Genomic DNA, 15,114 nt, shown 5'->3' with positions numbered 1-15,114 from the left:
ACAATGATCCAGAAAGAGGGCTAAGTTTGTTTTTATTTTTGCTATATGGATTTTGTGGAGAAAGTAAGAAGAGAAAGTCATGCAAAAGGCCATCCCCAGAGAGATTACCAAAAAATTTTGTTCAAGACTCCCTTCTCCCACCAAGTTTGGAGAAATTTATTTCTGTACTGGAGAAATCTGGGGACCATGAGGCTCAGAGAAGGCCCTGATGAAAGGACCAATGTACAAACAGCAGGCACTTAACAATTACTGGGTAGAAATGTCCCAAGGAAGAGGTGTCACAAAAGCCACCAAAGCTGCTGTCATATAGGTGCTGATGTATTTACACTACGATGCTAACTTCAGGGCCAGCTGCCAGCCGCTGGCCCCTCTCCCCAGTGGCTCTGCACAGCGAAGAGCCTAAATATCACTCAATTTGGCACATCTAAAGGAGGCGTCTGAAGTGGGAAGAAATCTCTCCCTTTCCTAGTAGCAGCGAATATTATCCCCCAAGTGAGTAATCCAAACTGGCCAGAAACCTTCTTTAAAGACTGCTCCCATTTTAACACAGAGCTCCATTTCAAAACAAGGCCCCTGGTGCAGAATCCCACCCAGGCCTGTCCATCCATTCGGGCTCAGAACCCCCTTTCAAGCAGTCAGTACGATTGTCTGCTTAGGGAAAGACATTACAGTATCAGTGGCTACGACACCTCAACCAGGAGTCAAACCACTTGGGGAGTTTATATGCAGAGGTTAGGCCATACCCAGACCTATCAAACCAGAGTTTCCAAGAGTGAGGACCAAGAATGTATATATATCAAAGCCCCCAGGTTGAGAGCAACAACTGAGGACCCATTCAAGAACATTTGTGGTACCTTCTCATACTCATTGGAGACCATGTCTCAAGGGTCTAACAGCCCAAAGGATCTGAAACTAATTCGCATTCAGGGTTGAATGAGTAAAACACATTCACATAACACAATCACATTCACATTAAACACAGAGGTTCCTGCATTTTAAATGGACTCTGCCCTAAAGAAATGGCAACCCACTCCAGAATTTCTGCCTGCAGAATTACATGGACAGAGGAGGCTGGTGGGCTATGATCCACAGGGTCGCAGAGAGTCAGACACAACTGAGAACACAAGCACGCCCTAAAGAAATGACTTTTGAAGAGCAGCAACTCCAGTCCAGTTACAGGGTTCTGATAAGAACATAGATGGAGCACATAAACATCCAAGATATAGCTCAATTATATCAATTTCAAATATCTTATTCCATAATCCCCCAAAGCATCCATAAACTAAATGCCACAGGCCCCAGCACGGGATATAGAAAGTATCTTTACTATGCCCATAAAGTACCCTCTATTTACTGAAGTTCCATCAGTACTTAAGACCACAGCAAAACAACAAAGCAAAACCAAAAACAGTGGGATTTTGAAATGATTGACTTTTTTTTCCCCAAATGAGGAATCCATCATGAATCAGGTACTGAAATTTGAAAACTAATACAGATTAATTCTTCCAGATGACCCTATGAGATAGGTTAAAATTTTCAAATTAATAGAAACTATAGCTGGGGGAATGTAGAAGGAGCAAGAAATATTTGGGGGCACTAATAAAAGCAAAGTGTCTGGCATCTGAGCCAGAAAGACTGAAGGGGCAGACAGATAGGGGGATTGAGGGGAATGCTGATGCCTGGCAAAGACCTTCCTAGAGTTCTACACCTTCTCCACTGCCAATGTCATGGTCAGAGTCACAAGATACAGATGCTCATCCCTCCAATTCCTAGTTCAAGCTTTGCTAAAACCTGCCATGTGGGCAAAGCTACAGAGCTCTGCACAGCTGGGCACTTGTAAGAGGGGCCCACTGACTAGCAGTTCACTCAGAAACCACAAGGGGCGTCCCAGGCCAGCTCAGTGGTAAAGAATCCACCAACAATGCAGGAGATGTGGGTTTGATCCCTGGGTTGGGAAGATCCCTTGGAGAAGAAAATGGCAACCCACTCTAATATTAATGGCCTGGGAAATCCCATGGCCAGTGGAGTCTGGCAGGCTCAGTCCACAGGGTCACAAAAGAGTCAGACACAACTTAGTGACTAAACAACAACAGAAATGAAGGGCCAAAAAGTGGAGATGTGATGCATTACCAGCTCGTTAGAAGACTTCCACAAAAATCACTGATAAGGAGTAATTAAAATTCTCCCATCCCCTTGCATAGAAGATGGGGAAAGTCCTGTATAACCCGGGAAGAGGCCAAGCCAAAGTGACTTGAAGGCTCAAGAGGCCTGGGAAGAAAGAAACAGGAGATGAGATGAAATAAACAAGAGGGAAAGAAAGATAGAGACAAATGTTAGTATAAGTAAGACATTCATTTAACATAAATTTATTGAATACTTTCTTCCTTTCTTAAATTCCAAATCCCTCATTCGAAGCCATCCAACTGCTGAGCTACCCCAAGCATGGTCTTCAACACATTCTTGAACACAACTCTTACTTTTGCCAGAGCTTTCCATTAACATACCCCATTTCCTATTCATGATTATCCTCATTTCCATGATTTTGCTCATTTTGCCTGAAATGCTTTCCTCTTTTCCTTTCACCAATTCACATCCTAGACATTCTCCAAAATCCAGCTGAAGCTGCACTCTTTGTGACATCTCACTGGGTGTATATTACATTCCACACAAACACTTGATCTTTTTTGTGTTGAACTGTTCTGCTTCTGACTGGAACGACAAAGAGCCCAGAGAGGTTGATTAATTAGGTGGAGATTTGATTTAAAATTAGAATGAGGAACTCATTTTCCTATAAAAATAATTATATATGATTTACTAGAATATGTTTTACTATATTAATAGTCAATTGAGATTCTAACTGTTACTGTAACAGTTTATGGGAAATGTATTTTTAATTTCCAACAACCAGTTTACAAATAATCTTTTCAAACAAAACACGTTTGTAAAGTGGATATTGCTTCTGTGAGGCAAAAGTGAAAAGAATGATTAAAGAAGTGTAGAATATGAGTCATCTTAGGAACTGAGTAACAACTGCTTTGAGGAAGAAAATTGCAGGACAGGTATTTTTTTTTTTTAATTTGCAATTAAAATACAAAGCTTCTTGACCTCCTAGCTCTTACAGGCAGTCAATCACAGTTGGTTGTAAGAATTTCTACCTCCTCTTCTACACTTGACTCTTCAACAGTTCAAGATCTCATTAAATTTTTGTTGATTAAGTCAGTACCAGGAGGTTATTCTGTTAAACAGTAACATTTAATAGAAAAACAGTAACTAGTAACATAGGTAAAAGCCTCCTTCCTAAAACGTATGATGACCTTTCCTCAGAAGACACAGAGTGGGGCCCCTTCTTTCAGTTTTCTGAGCTCCCCTCAGGACTCTTGGGGTTTGTGGACCGTGTTCAGCAAATATTCTGAGATTGCCCGGCCACTGCTGGCCAAACCTGTTCTCTATCAGCAACACTTTCACTCCTGCCTTTTAGGGTTGCCTGTAACTGAGCCTAGACCTTGCCAGGAACACTCCTTGATTCATGGCATTTGGCTGGAAGCAGGAATAAAACCCAAATGAGTGTGGGTGATACTCTGAACTTGGAATAAACTATTCAGAACAGTTACATGTTTACCAAGGTTCTCATTAAAATACCACACCTCTTAATACATTCAGCTTACAAGAAGCCAATTTTTTCCTCAAAGCCCAACATGTGCTATAACGTGAGAGGTGTTACTTCCTATTGTTTAGAAGGAACAATTACACCCATAATTTAATGGACTTGTTTCATGGAGCTAGATAAAGTATTCCTGACTTGAATTAAGAAACATAATGAAGCAGGTCATTTGTGGTTTGAGTAAAAGCTTGGGATCACAGTGAGCCCCTGCTGTCAGTGGTAAAGCTCATATGCATAGCCTTTGGTAACTCAATTGTAAACGTGAAGGATTCTTCTCCATCAGTTGGTTCCAGGGCCCCATTCCTTCTAACAACAGCAAACCTTTCCAAGCAAACTTTGCAAGCCAGGCTTGCAGTTAAGGTTAAAATACTTCTCCTCTACCCAGATAGATCACTTTGGGCAAGTTACTTAACTTTTCTAAGCCTTTATTTCCTCATCTGTAAACTGGCCACAATAATAATAATTTCCTTATAAGGCTTCTGTACGAGTTTAACTACGTTGTGCCTTAAAGATGGAGTGACTAGAATGAAGAAAGGGAACCTGGCATGGTGCTGGCTGTTTCTTGGGTAATACTATTGGCATTAAGCACAAAGAAAATTAGTTATCTGCCTTATTTCATTTGCAAGTCACACAGCTTGTAATTTCACCCCCTCATCCTAAATGTTAACAAAATGTGGGTAGAGGTTCCATCATTTAATACAATTTTCAGGCTGATTATTCTTTTTCCAAGTCCCAAATAAGTATGAACAGGATACTGTCCAACTTGATGACTGTCTTAACTCATTGTTTTCTTCTGGGTTCTCCACTAGCTGCCAGAAGAAATGAAAGCAAGGAGAGAGGGTAGAAAGAAGGGACAGGGAAGGGAGGAAGGCAAGGCGGCGGGAAGAAAGCATGGGAGAGGTAGGAGGAAACCTAAAGGTAGTTCCTTGACCTGGCTCAAAGAGGTTCGCAGAAGAGACTATGCCAAGACTCTTAAATCTTACAATTCCTTTGTTTCCAAGCAGAACTATGTCTGACACTAACCCCTCAAAACCAATGGGTTGTCTGTCTCAGACCTTAAGGATTCCTTAAAAGAGTCAAAGCCAGCAACCCCATTTCCCCTACTAAATGAAACTTCACTCCAACCTAGCAGCTACAAGTCTCAACTGATATATGCAATAGCACGACTTTGTTTCAAATTTGCATCCACTGAAAGAAGTCTACGGTATGGAAGGCAAACATAGAGAAAAGTAAGAAAGTTGGTTCCTTTGATTTGACAGAACACAGATCATTAGGGCTTCCCTGGTGGTGCTAGTGGTAAAGAAACCACCTGCCAGTGCAGAGACATAAGAGATGCAGGTTCAATCCCTGGATTGGTAAGATCCCCTGGAGGAAGCCATGACAAACCACTCTAGCATTCTTACCTGAAGAATTCCCAAGGACAGAGGAGCCTGGAGGGCTACCGTCCATAGGGTTGCAAAGAGTTGGACACTACTGAGGCAACTTCGCACGCACACACATACAGATCATTGGCCATGGACCCTTAGAAATCTGGGGGTAAAAAAAAGAGAGACAGAAAGTGGTGTTTCTCATCAGGGGCCCCAGAATATGGAAGATAACTATCAATAAGAGAAAAGTAGCCCCACCTAGGATAAAGGAGGCCCTGATAGATCTAGACACTCCCCTTCCAAACATTTTCAAACCATTCCACAAGCAAAAAGGATGACAAGTCAACCACTTCCCCCATGGTATTTTGCCCCTGGAAGACTGAAACAATCAGCAGCATTGACAGTCTCTGGATTTTTGGTGAGAGCAGTTGATAAACCTGTGGAGTGGCCCTGTTTGTTGAAAGGAGGAAGCCTCACTGCACGGTAAGAGTAGTCAACTGTGGTGATGGAGTTTGCAGACGCCTTGCTTCTGACTTCACCCATTTCTCAGTTCCAATCCTCACTTTGTCAGAACTTCAGCAATAGATGCTTTACTGATCCCTCTCCATCCAAATCAGTCCTCACCAACTCCAGAAGACACTGGCTTTCATCCAAAGGTAAACAACTCTCTGACTCACTTAAATTCTGGAAACATCTGTCTGACAAGGCCTCTTTGAAAATGTTGCCAAATTTTCCACATTGCCTTATTTGCCCACCACTCTATCTCACTGAGCATTCACTCTCAAGATTACTCACAATGCTCATGAGACCTCAGAGAGAACAGATCTGTTGCATGCTATGTGAAGAATGAACCATACTTGTTCTTAATAAATAAAAACTCCTGAAAACAAACTGACATTATATTTGACCATTTTATACCCAGCAGCTAGCACTCCATTTCTATATATGTACCCAAGAGAAACCCACATATATACCAGAAGAGAACGTTTATAGCATTGAACAGTATAATACCACAAAACTGGAAATAACCAAATACCTATCCACAATAGGATGAATAAATAAATGGTAATACATCAACATAATGAAATGTTGTATAACAGAAAATAAACTACAACTACATTCAACAACAGGAAAATTTTAGTATCATAATTTTGAGTGAAGAAGACAAATTCCAAAAGACTTCATGTAGTATTCTGCCCTTTATATAAAGTTTAAAAATTAATTAATAGTGGGATGCGGAGGGAGATGGGAGGGAGCTACAGGAGGGGATATATGTATACCTATGGCTGATTCATGTTGAGGTTCGTCAGAAAATAGCAAAATTCTGTAAAGCAATTATCCTTCAATAAAAAACAAATTAATTTTAAAAATTAATTAATAAAACTAAATAATACATTTTCATAAACCAAAAAAATAATTGAGTAAGAAAATGCATCCAGGAATAGGAGAAAAAGACTGAATAAGGAAGAGTAGTTGATATAAGTTGTTAATTATGTTCTAGTTCTGGCATGCATGAGGGTTTTAATAGAAGTTCATGTTATCATGCAATTAATTTTTTATAAAGGGTCATGTATACAGAAATTATAATACATAAAATTTTAAAAAGAAACAGTGATTACTCCACAAGAATTCACTAAGCCTTTGCATTGAGTATAAATCTAACAATAGCATCTTTGGAACAGTAGGAGAGAAGGTTAAAAACCCCTGCAGGTTGCTTCCCCACTGTTTCTCTCACTGACTCGTTCAGAATTTATTCTTCACAATAAAATCAAACTACTGTTCAGGATGATGTTTCACATAGAGAAAAAAAAAGTCCCAATAGTTCATGATCTCTTATTCATTTACAATTTTGTCAGCCTCTGATGCAGCAAAGTGGAAGATTGGCCTCTACCGTTATGTTTATTTTGCTGGTCTTGGGCAATGCTGAAGCAAATTTAACAGAATCTGATTATCACTCCATAAACCCCATAGTTCTTGCTTGTTGCAGCAAATAAAATTCGCTTCTGTGTATCTGCCTTCTGAGCTACTGTGGCTACCCAAGACCCAAGGAGGCCTGCTCATGTTCGGCCTGGTTTACAAAACCTAGCAGGGTAAGAGCAAAATGAGCTCACCCGAAAGGCAGCCACGTTAAGTTCCTTCTCTGAGAAGGGTGGCCTGGTTCTAAGTCATCCAGAGCCTGCCCTCTGCTCACTCCTATCTCAGAGGTCAGCAGTCATGATTCCTTACAGCTAAATGGAAGAGAATTGCTTAGGAAGAAATAGTTCTGTTTCATTGAACATTTTCAAATCACTCAAGAAAAACTAAAATTATCATTACTAAAATAATTGCCTGATTTAGGACTGTTTAGTCTGCTGTCTGCTGTGTGAAAAATGACCAACTGAACTGATTGTATTTCTTATACTATTTTAGTGCCAACATAGAAATTCTTGCACTCTTTCCCCCACTATGTTGAATATAATTAGTCTGTGCCATTTAGGAGCCAAACTTTTGCTCAGAAACCTGAGATCTTCTCTCAGTTAAACCCCATGTGAATAATATGAGCACCATTAATTTTCCATGTTACCAGTGGCAATACTTGCTATTTTGGAGCAAAGAAGCCCTGCTGGGAAAGTGAGCTTTCTGGAAGTCTGTGATTCATAAAAAATGGGCACAGATCCAGGTTGTCTGTACCTAAGAACTCCTTTTTCTGCCTTCATTCTGCAAAACAAGGACATTCCTATGTGCCACCTACTCATCAAGATGCTATGAGCATGAGCTGCTGGGGCTGTAAGATTCTTGCACGAAAGTCACTATACTGCAATGACAACTGACTCCTAGAATTCCTTTTGCAAACTCAGATGCCACATTTGTAACTTCAGTGTGAACTACATTAAGTCCTTGTCATTTATTATGCACAGAACACATATTAAGCCACTTCTCTGAGGAATCCAAATGCAGCCACACCTCATTATATCATGCTGAGCAGATAGTGCATTTTTTCAAAAGTTGAAGTTTTGTGGCAACCCTGTATCAAGCAAGTCTTTTGGTGCCATTTTGTTAACATCATTTCTTTACTTCATGTCTCTATGTCACATTTTGGTAATTTTTGTAATTTTTCAAACTTTTAAGTTATTTTTATATTTGTTACGATGATCTATGATTAGCAATCTTTGATGTCACTACTTTCATTGTTCGGGGTGCCACAAACTGGCCCATATAAGATAGCAAATTTAACCCCTTAATGTGGTGAAAAGCTGAGATAGGCTGAAATCTAGGCCTTTTGCTCCAAAGAGTAGCCAAGCTGTGCATGCAAAGGAAAAGTTCTTAAAGGAAACTAAACATGCTACTCCAGAGAACACATGAATGATAAAAAAGTGAAACAGCCTTATGGCTGATATGAAGAAAGTTTTAGTGATCTGGATAGAAGATCAAACTAGCCACAACATTCTCTTAAACCAAAGCAGAATCCAACTTCAATTCTAACTCTCTTCAATTCTATGAAGACAGAGGTGTGAGGAATTTGCAAAAGAAAAGTGAAGCTAGCAGAAGTTGGTTCATGAAGTTTAAGGGAAGAAGCCATCTCTATAACACAGAAGTGCAAAGTGAAGCAGCAAGTGCTGATGGAGAAGCTGCAGCAAGGAATCCAGGAGTTCTAAGGATCATTAAGAAAGGTCACTGCACTAGACAATAGATTTTCAGTGTAGACCAAACAGCCTTCTATTGGAAGAAGATGCCATATAGGATTTTCATAGCTGGAGAGAAGACAATGCCTAGCTTCAAAGGACAGGCTGTCTCTTGCTAGGAGCCACTTCAGCTAGTGACTTTAAATTGAATACAATGCTTATTTACCATTTTTAAAATCTTAGGTTTAGTCGCTCAGTCATGTCCAGCTCTTGCGATGCCATGGACTGTAGTCTGCCAGGCTCCTCTGTCCATGCGATTTCCCAGGCAAGAACACTGGAGTGGGTTGCCATTTTCTTCTCCAAAGTATATTCCTGACAGAGGAGTCGAACCCAGGTTTCCTGCATTGCAGGGAGACTGGTTATTGACTGAGTCACGAGGGAAGCCCCACATAACCGTGTGTGTGTGTCTGTTAGTCACTTAATGGTGTCCAAATCCTAGGGCCCTTAAGAATTATGCTGAATCTACTCTATCTTTGCTCTATAAAGGAAATAAAGCCTGAATGACAGCATATCTGTTTACAACATGGTTTACTGACTATTTTAACCCCACTGCTTAGACTCGCTGCTCAGAAATAAACTCCTTTTAAAATAATTTTGCCCATTAACGACACACCCGGTCACCCAAGAGCTCTGATGGAGATGGACAACAAAATTACAGGAAGAGATGGACATCCCTGATAACACAACATCCATTCTGCAACCATGAACCAAGGAGTAATTTTTAAGTCTTATTATTTAAGAAATATATTTTGTAAGGGTATAGCTGCCACAGACAGTGATTCCTGATGAATCTGAGCAAAGTAAATCGAAAACCTTATGGGAAGGATTCACCATCCTTAAATGTCATTAAGAACATTTGTGATTTATGGAATAGGCAAAAATACCAACATTAACAGGAGTTTGGAAGAAGCTGATCTCTATCCTCATGGATGACTTTGAGGGGTTCAAGACTTCAGTGGAGGAAATAACTAGAAGTGTGCTGGAACTAGAAAGAGAACTAGAATTAGAAATAGAGCCTGAAGATGTGACTGAATTGCTGCAATATCATAATAAAACCTGAACAATGAGGAGTTGCTCCTTATAGATGAGCGAAAAGAAAGTGAAATAAAAAGTGAGATGAAATCTACTCCCAGTGATGATGCTGTGAAGAATGTTGAAATGACAACAAAGGGTTTAGAATATCACACAAACTTAGTTGATGAGAAAGCAGCAGCAAGGTTTGAGAGGATTGACTTCAATTTTGAAAAAAAACTCAAGACTCAGGTGTTAGCTAGCATTTTTTAGCAATAAATTATTTTAAAATTAAGGTCTTTACATTATTTTTTTGACTTATGGTATTAAAGACTTAATAGACTACAGTATAGTGTAAACATAACTTTTATATGCACTGGGAAACCAAAAAAAATGTGTCACTTCCTTTATTGCAATGTTTTCTTTATTGAGTGGTCTGGAACAAAGCCCACAGTATCTTCAAGGTATTCCTGTATACTCTTGGCTCTGAGACATGAAAAGTTCTTACCGATCCTCCTGAGATTTTTCTTTCAAGGGATCCATTCATAGGTATAGTGGCCCTCTATTCTGGATTAGTATCTTGCTATAAATAGGTGGTTTAGTGGTAAAGAATCCACCTGCAATGCAGGAAATGAGGGTTGGATCCCTGGGTCAAGAAGATCCTGTGGAGAAGGAGATGGCAACCCACTTCAGTAGTCTTTTTTATTTATTTATTTTAATTGGAGGGTAATTACTATACAATATTGTGATGATTTTTGCCATATATCAATATGAATCAGCCATAGGTATACATGGACTTCCCCAATGGCTCAAGTGGTAAAGAGTCCACCTACAATACAGGACATGCAGGAGACAGGGGTTTGATCCCTGGGTCAGGAAGATCCCCTGGAGAAGGAAATGGCAACCCACTCCAGCATTCTTGCCTGGAAAATTCCATGGACAAGAGGAGCCTGGCAGGCCATAGGGTCCATAGGGTCAAAACGAGTCAGATACCACTGGGCACATATTCATTCATTCATAGGTATACATGTATCCCCTCTATCCTGAACCCCTCTCCCACCACCCTCCCCACTGTATCCCTTCAGGGGCAACTCATTCCAGTATTCTTTCCTGGGAAACCCCATGGACAGTGGAGCCTGGCAGGCTGCAGTCAGTGGTGTCTCAAAGAGTTGGATACAACTGAGTGACTGAGAACGCACAAATACCCTGTAAGTCTGAGACACTCTTGAGTATTTCTCAGTATCTCTCTTCTAGAAGAAGAGGTGAATAACTGTATAAATGACTCCTCTGGATTGTATGACGTAACTTCAGAGTGAAGTAGAGACAGGGAGAGACTCAGGCACACAGGCCTGAGTGCCTTAGGACAAGGCAGGCTGTGGTGTGTGATCACCCCGAGGTTACTTTACTATCTCCAGGGATGGGGTGAGAGGGGCAAACCTGCCCTGCAGCTCTGTCCTCTCCATCGTAACATCCTTCCTCCCATCCAGGGTTCCCCACAGTCTCTCCTTATCCAACAAGACCCTCTTTTTCCACCCAAAGGACACCCAGCTCACCTACGGTACAAGAACCTCCTCTTTGCTTCACTAAAACTGCTACTCCTGTGCAAAGAAGGAAAGGGCAGGTGAACACTGGATTTTCACTGAGGGCCATTTTTTGTTTGTTCTGCCACTACGTAAAACATTAGTTCTTGCCAGGGAAAGAAACTGTCTAGGGCAGGGTCCCCAATTGCTGGGATGAGGACCAGTACCAGTCCATGGCCTGTTAGGAACCAGGCTGCATAGCAGGAGGTGAGTGGCGGGGAGCAAGCAAAGCTTCATCTGCCACTCCCCATCACTCCCATTACCACCTGAACCATCTTCCCACCCTACACCTCCACCCTCACCCCTGGATCCATGGAAAAATTGCCTTCCATGAAACTGGTCCTTGGTGCCAAAACGGTTGAAGACCGCTGCTCTAAGGACTTCACTGGAGGTCCAGTGATTAAGAATCCACCTCCCATATGCAGGGGACGCAGGTTCAATCCCTGCTCAGGGAACGAAAATCCCACATGCCTCCAGAGCAACTGAGCCTGTGCACCGCAACAAAGAGCAACATGGGGCAACTGAGACCCACCACACCCAAAAATAAATAAATTTTTTTTTTTTTAAATAAAAGAAGCAGCAGTCTAGCTCCCCTTTGGACATGAGAGACTGCTAAGGTACAAACCCATAAACCGACTTCTGTGTTTTGATAGTCTCTTCCAAAGCAGTGCCTGAGAAACAACCTCTACTCAGGTATGCCGCCTACCTCCCAGCCCCACCCTCGATTCCTCCAGGGGACCCAAATCAGCTCCAGCTGACACCAGTAAGAGACATCCTCAGGTTTATCTCCCTAAAATCTGGCGTTTGAAGAGAAGATAATCTGAGGGTATATTCTGGCTTCTAAAAGTAAAAGATTGATGGCTTGGAGTTTTGAACATTCACCACCCACCAAGCAGGCTTTCCAAGAGCTCCATAAGCAATCAGGAGTGGAATGTGGCTGGAAGAGAGCAAATTAATCAAGGCTAGTGGGAACCTGCTTGAGAAATGGATCAACGAGCTTTCCAGAAGTTTGTCAGACTGGTGCAATCAATACAACAGCCCAAACAGAACACCATTGCAGTACTGATGATATTTTCTGAGACAAGCTATCTGAGAGCTAACTTTGTTTTTTACCCTTACAGAATTGCCTCATGGTTACCACAGTTTTTATGGGTCCACTTAAACATAAATCAGTCACACTAGATGCTAGTCACAACTCAGTCTATGTTCCCAAGTGTGCTGAGTGCCTGACACCATTGTGCAGATAAAACAAAACTGCAAAATCCACTCTTTTGGCCCTACTTGGAGTGTGGAGAAAATCAGATTTTTTTTTTTTTTTTTTTGCTTGACACCTCCCATAAGCAATTCCATATATTTCCTTAAGCCCTAAATGTCATGTAGGATATTAAATGGAGTTGCTTCTGAAATGTAAACATCTATTTCTCAATTGTCTGTTCAAATCAAGCTTTTGATGGTGGGCAAGATAACCCCAAGCTGACTCTGTTGGTCTTCAGATCTGCAGGTGAGAACCTATCTTAACACATTAACTCCCAGAGTTAGTGAGAGATTCACCCAGCCTTAGGGGGTTGAAGGGCATTTCACCCTAAGTTTTGAAGGCAATGATATAAACAAAAAATCTGAAAGGAAATGCACAGCACTTCCTCTGTGCATGTTAAGACCTTAAGAAATATACAGTGAAATAGATTATTTTACAAATATACAGTCTCCTGTCTGGCATGACACAGACAAAGGGAAATGTGGCTTATTTATTTCTGCCCCCTATAAATCCCTTATTTCCTTTCCTGAAAATACTCCATGACATACCAGCTGTGACCCAGCCTCTGATGTGTGTATATATTTCAACTGCATGTTGATGGTATTAAGAATCGAAGCATCCCTAAATCCACCTCACAGGAAGCCAGTCCATAGCTGCTAATATTAGATTACATTCTAATTATTTACTCTACATCCCTCTTTACACCATTATTCCAAGACCAACAGATCAGGGTTTTTCACTGAATACGAATGCACTGTTCCTCCGTATTCTAGAGCTACATTTAGTGTCTCCCTGGACAGAGAGACCAATCACAGGACAAAATGGAAAACCACACTTTGCTCACTGGTACAATGCTATTGTCTCTTCCTGTTTCGGTCACAAAGTCATGTCGCAGATGGACCACATGAATATCAATATGGATGAAGCCCAAACTACCTACTTTATGCAAAACACAAAAGTGCATCATCCTTTCTCAAAAAAAGAATAAGTAAATAAATAAAAGCAAGTGAACCAATCACTTCTCTTTTTCTTTGTGAAAGCAGCCACTTCTCTAGTTTGATCCTATCTGGCTAGAATTTACTCCCAGCCTACCCACATCAGGACCAAACAGGAGACTTCCCATGGAAACAAACTGAAGTTTGAGATGCAAAAGAAATGAGTTTCAGGAAGGCAAAGAAATAACAAATGACCCAGGAAAACAACAACTGCCTACTTACCTTCTCCCTAGAAAAGGGTTGCAGAGAATTTTCTGATGATAGAGCAGCCACACAAGCTAGTGTGGGAGATAGCAAGACAACCTAGATGAACTACAGGAAAGAAGGGTGGCTAAGGCACTATAAGATATGGCTGGCTTTTTTTTTTTAATTATCTGCAATCAGAGGTTCATGCTCAGTTTTTGGTTGGGGCCAGTGATAGGCTGTTTAAGTACTGGTCTTGCCACCTGTAAACACTCTGGCAGATCAGTGAAGACACCTGGCAAGTATTTTATCTGTTACTGTGAGGTTGAGCTCACAATTAACCACCACCTTTCACTCAGTTAAGCACTCAATGAGGATTTACTGATAGTGATAGCTAACATTTATGGCGCTTCTATTATACTCCAGGGAGAAGGCAATAGCAACCCACACCAGTACTCTTGCCTGGAAAATCCCATGGACGGAGGAGCCTGGTAGGCTGCAGTCCATGCGGTCGCGAAGAGTCGGACATGACTGTGCGACTTCACTTTCCCTTTTCACTTTCATGCATTGGATAAGGAAATGGCAACCCACTCCAGTGTTCTTGCCTAGAGAATCCCAGGGACGGCGGAGCCTGGTGGGCTGCCGTCTGTGGGGTTGCACAGAGTCGGACACGACTAAAACGACTTAGCAGCAGCAGAAGCATTATATTCCAGATCCTCTTCTAAGAACGTTTAAAACATTATTTCCAATAATTATCAATCAGCTCCAAAAGAACCTATTTGTGATGGTTAATTTTGTCACTGACAAAGCCCATTAACAAGTCCTAGGCAATAAAGATAGAAGCTGGGTAATAAAATAGTGGAACCTTTCTTTCTTCTTTTTCTTTGTGCTCCGCCTAGTTTCGTTTGCTGATAAAGTCAGAGTGCAGAGACCTTAACTCTGCACTTCAGACCAGATTTATGGTGCCAAATGGCTGCAGGGGCACCTCAGCTCTGTGGGGATGTGTGCGGAAGTCACACACAACACTCAATTCAAGATGGCGGCACCCGGTACTGGAGCCTGAGCAGCACGCATGCGCCTGCCCAGTGAGAACTCCACCCCCTTCCTCCTAACGGGACCCCCTCTATAAAGCAGACCTGTCCACAGCATTCCCTTCTGTGCTGAAGAGAGAGCTCAGACCAAACGTCTTCATTCTTTGGTCAGAAAAATAAGGCTTTTTTTATTTTTAAAATTATATTTATTATTTATTTTCGGTTGGGCTAGGTGTCAGGCTTTTCCCTCGTTGTGGCGAGTGGTGGTTCTTCTCTAGTCGCAGTGTGCGGGCTTCTCATTGAAGTGGCTTCTCTTGCTGAGGAGCACAGGCTCTAGAGCACCCGGGCTTCACTAGTTGTGGTACATGG

General features: G+C 41.5%; 1 long non-coding RNA gene across 1 annotated transcript in view; it reads right to left on the bottom strand.

Annotated features, from left to right (window-relative positions):
* The window catches only part of LOC145513401 (uncharacterized), a 189,993-nt gene extending 175,252 nt beyond the window's left edge, over nucleotides 1-14,741 (bottom strand). Inside the window, exon 1 of the long non-coding RNA XR_014059368.1 lies at nucleotides 14,580-14,741. This is a non-coding gene — a long non-coding RNA (uncharacterized LOC145513401). The remainder of the gene's footprint in view (nucleotides 1-14,579) is intronic.
* Nucleotides 14,742-15,114: the final 373 nt, after the last annotated feature.

This window comes from Giraffa tippelskirchi, chromosome 7, assembly GCF_054371585.1.
Source record: "Giraffa tippelskirchi isolate mGirTip1 chromosome 7, T2T-mGirTip1v1.2.pri, whole genome shotgun sequence".
NCBI classification, from domain to species: domain Eukaryota; kingdom Metazoa; phylum Chordata; class Mammalia; order Artiodactyla; family Giraffidae; genus Giraffa; species Giraffa tippelskirchi.
The sequence above is the reverse complement of the archived record's forward strand: the minus strand, read 5'-3'. Positions and strand labels throughout refer to the sequence as shown.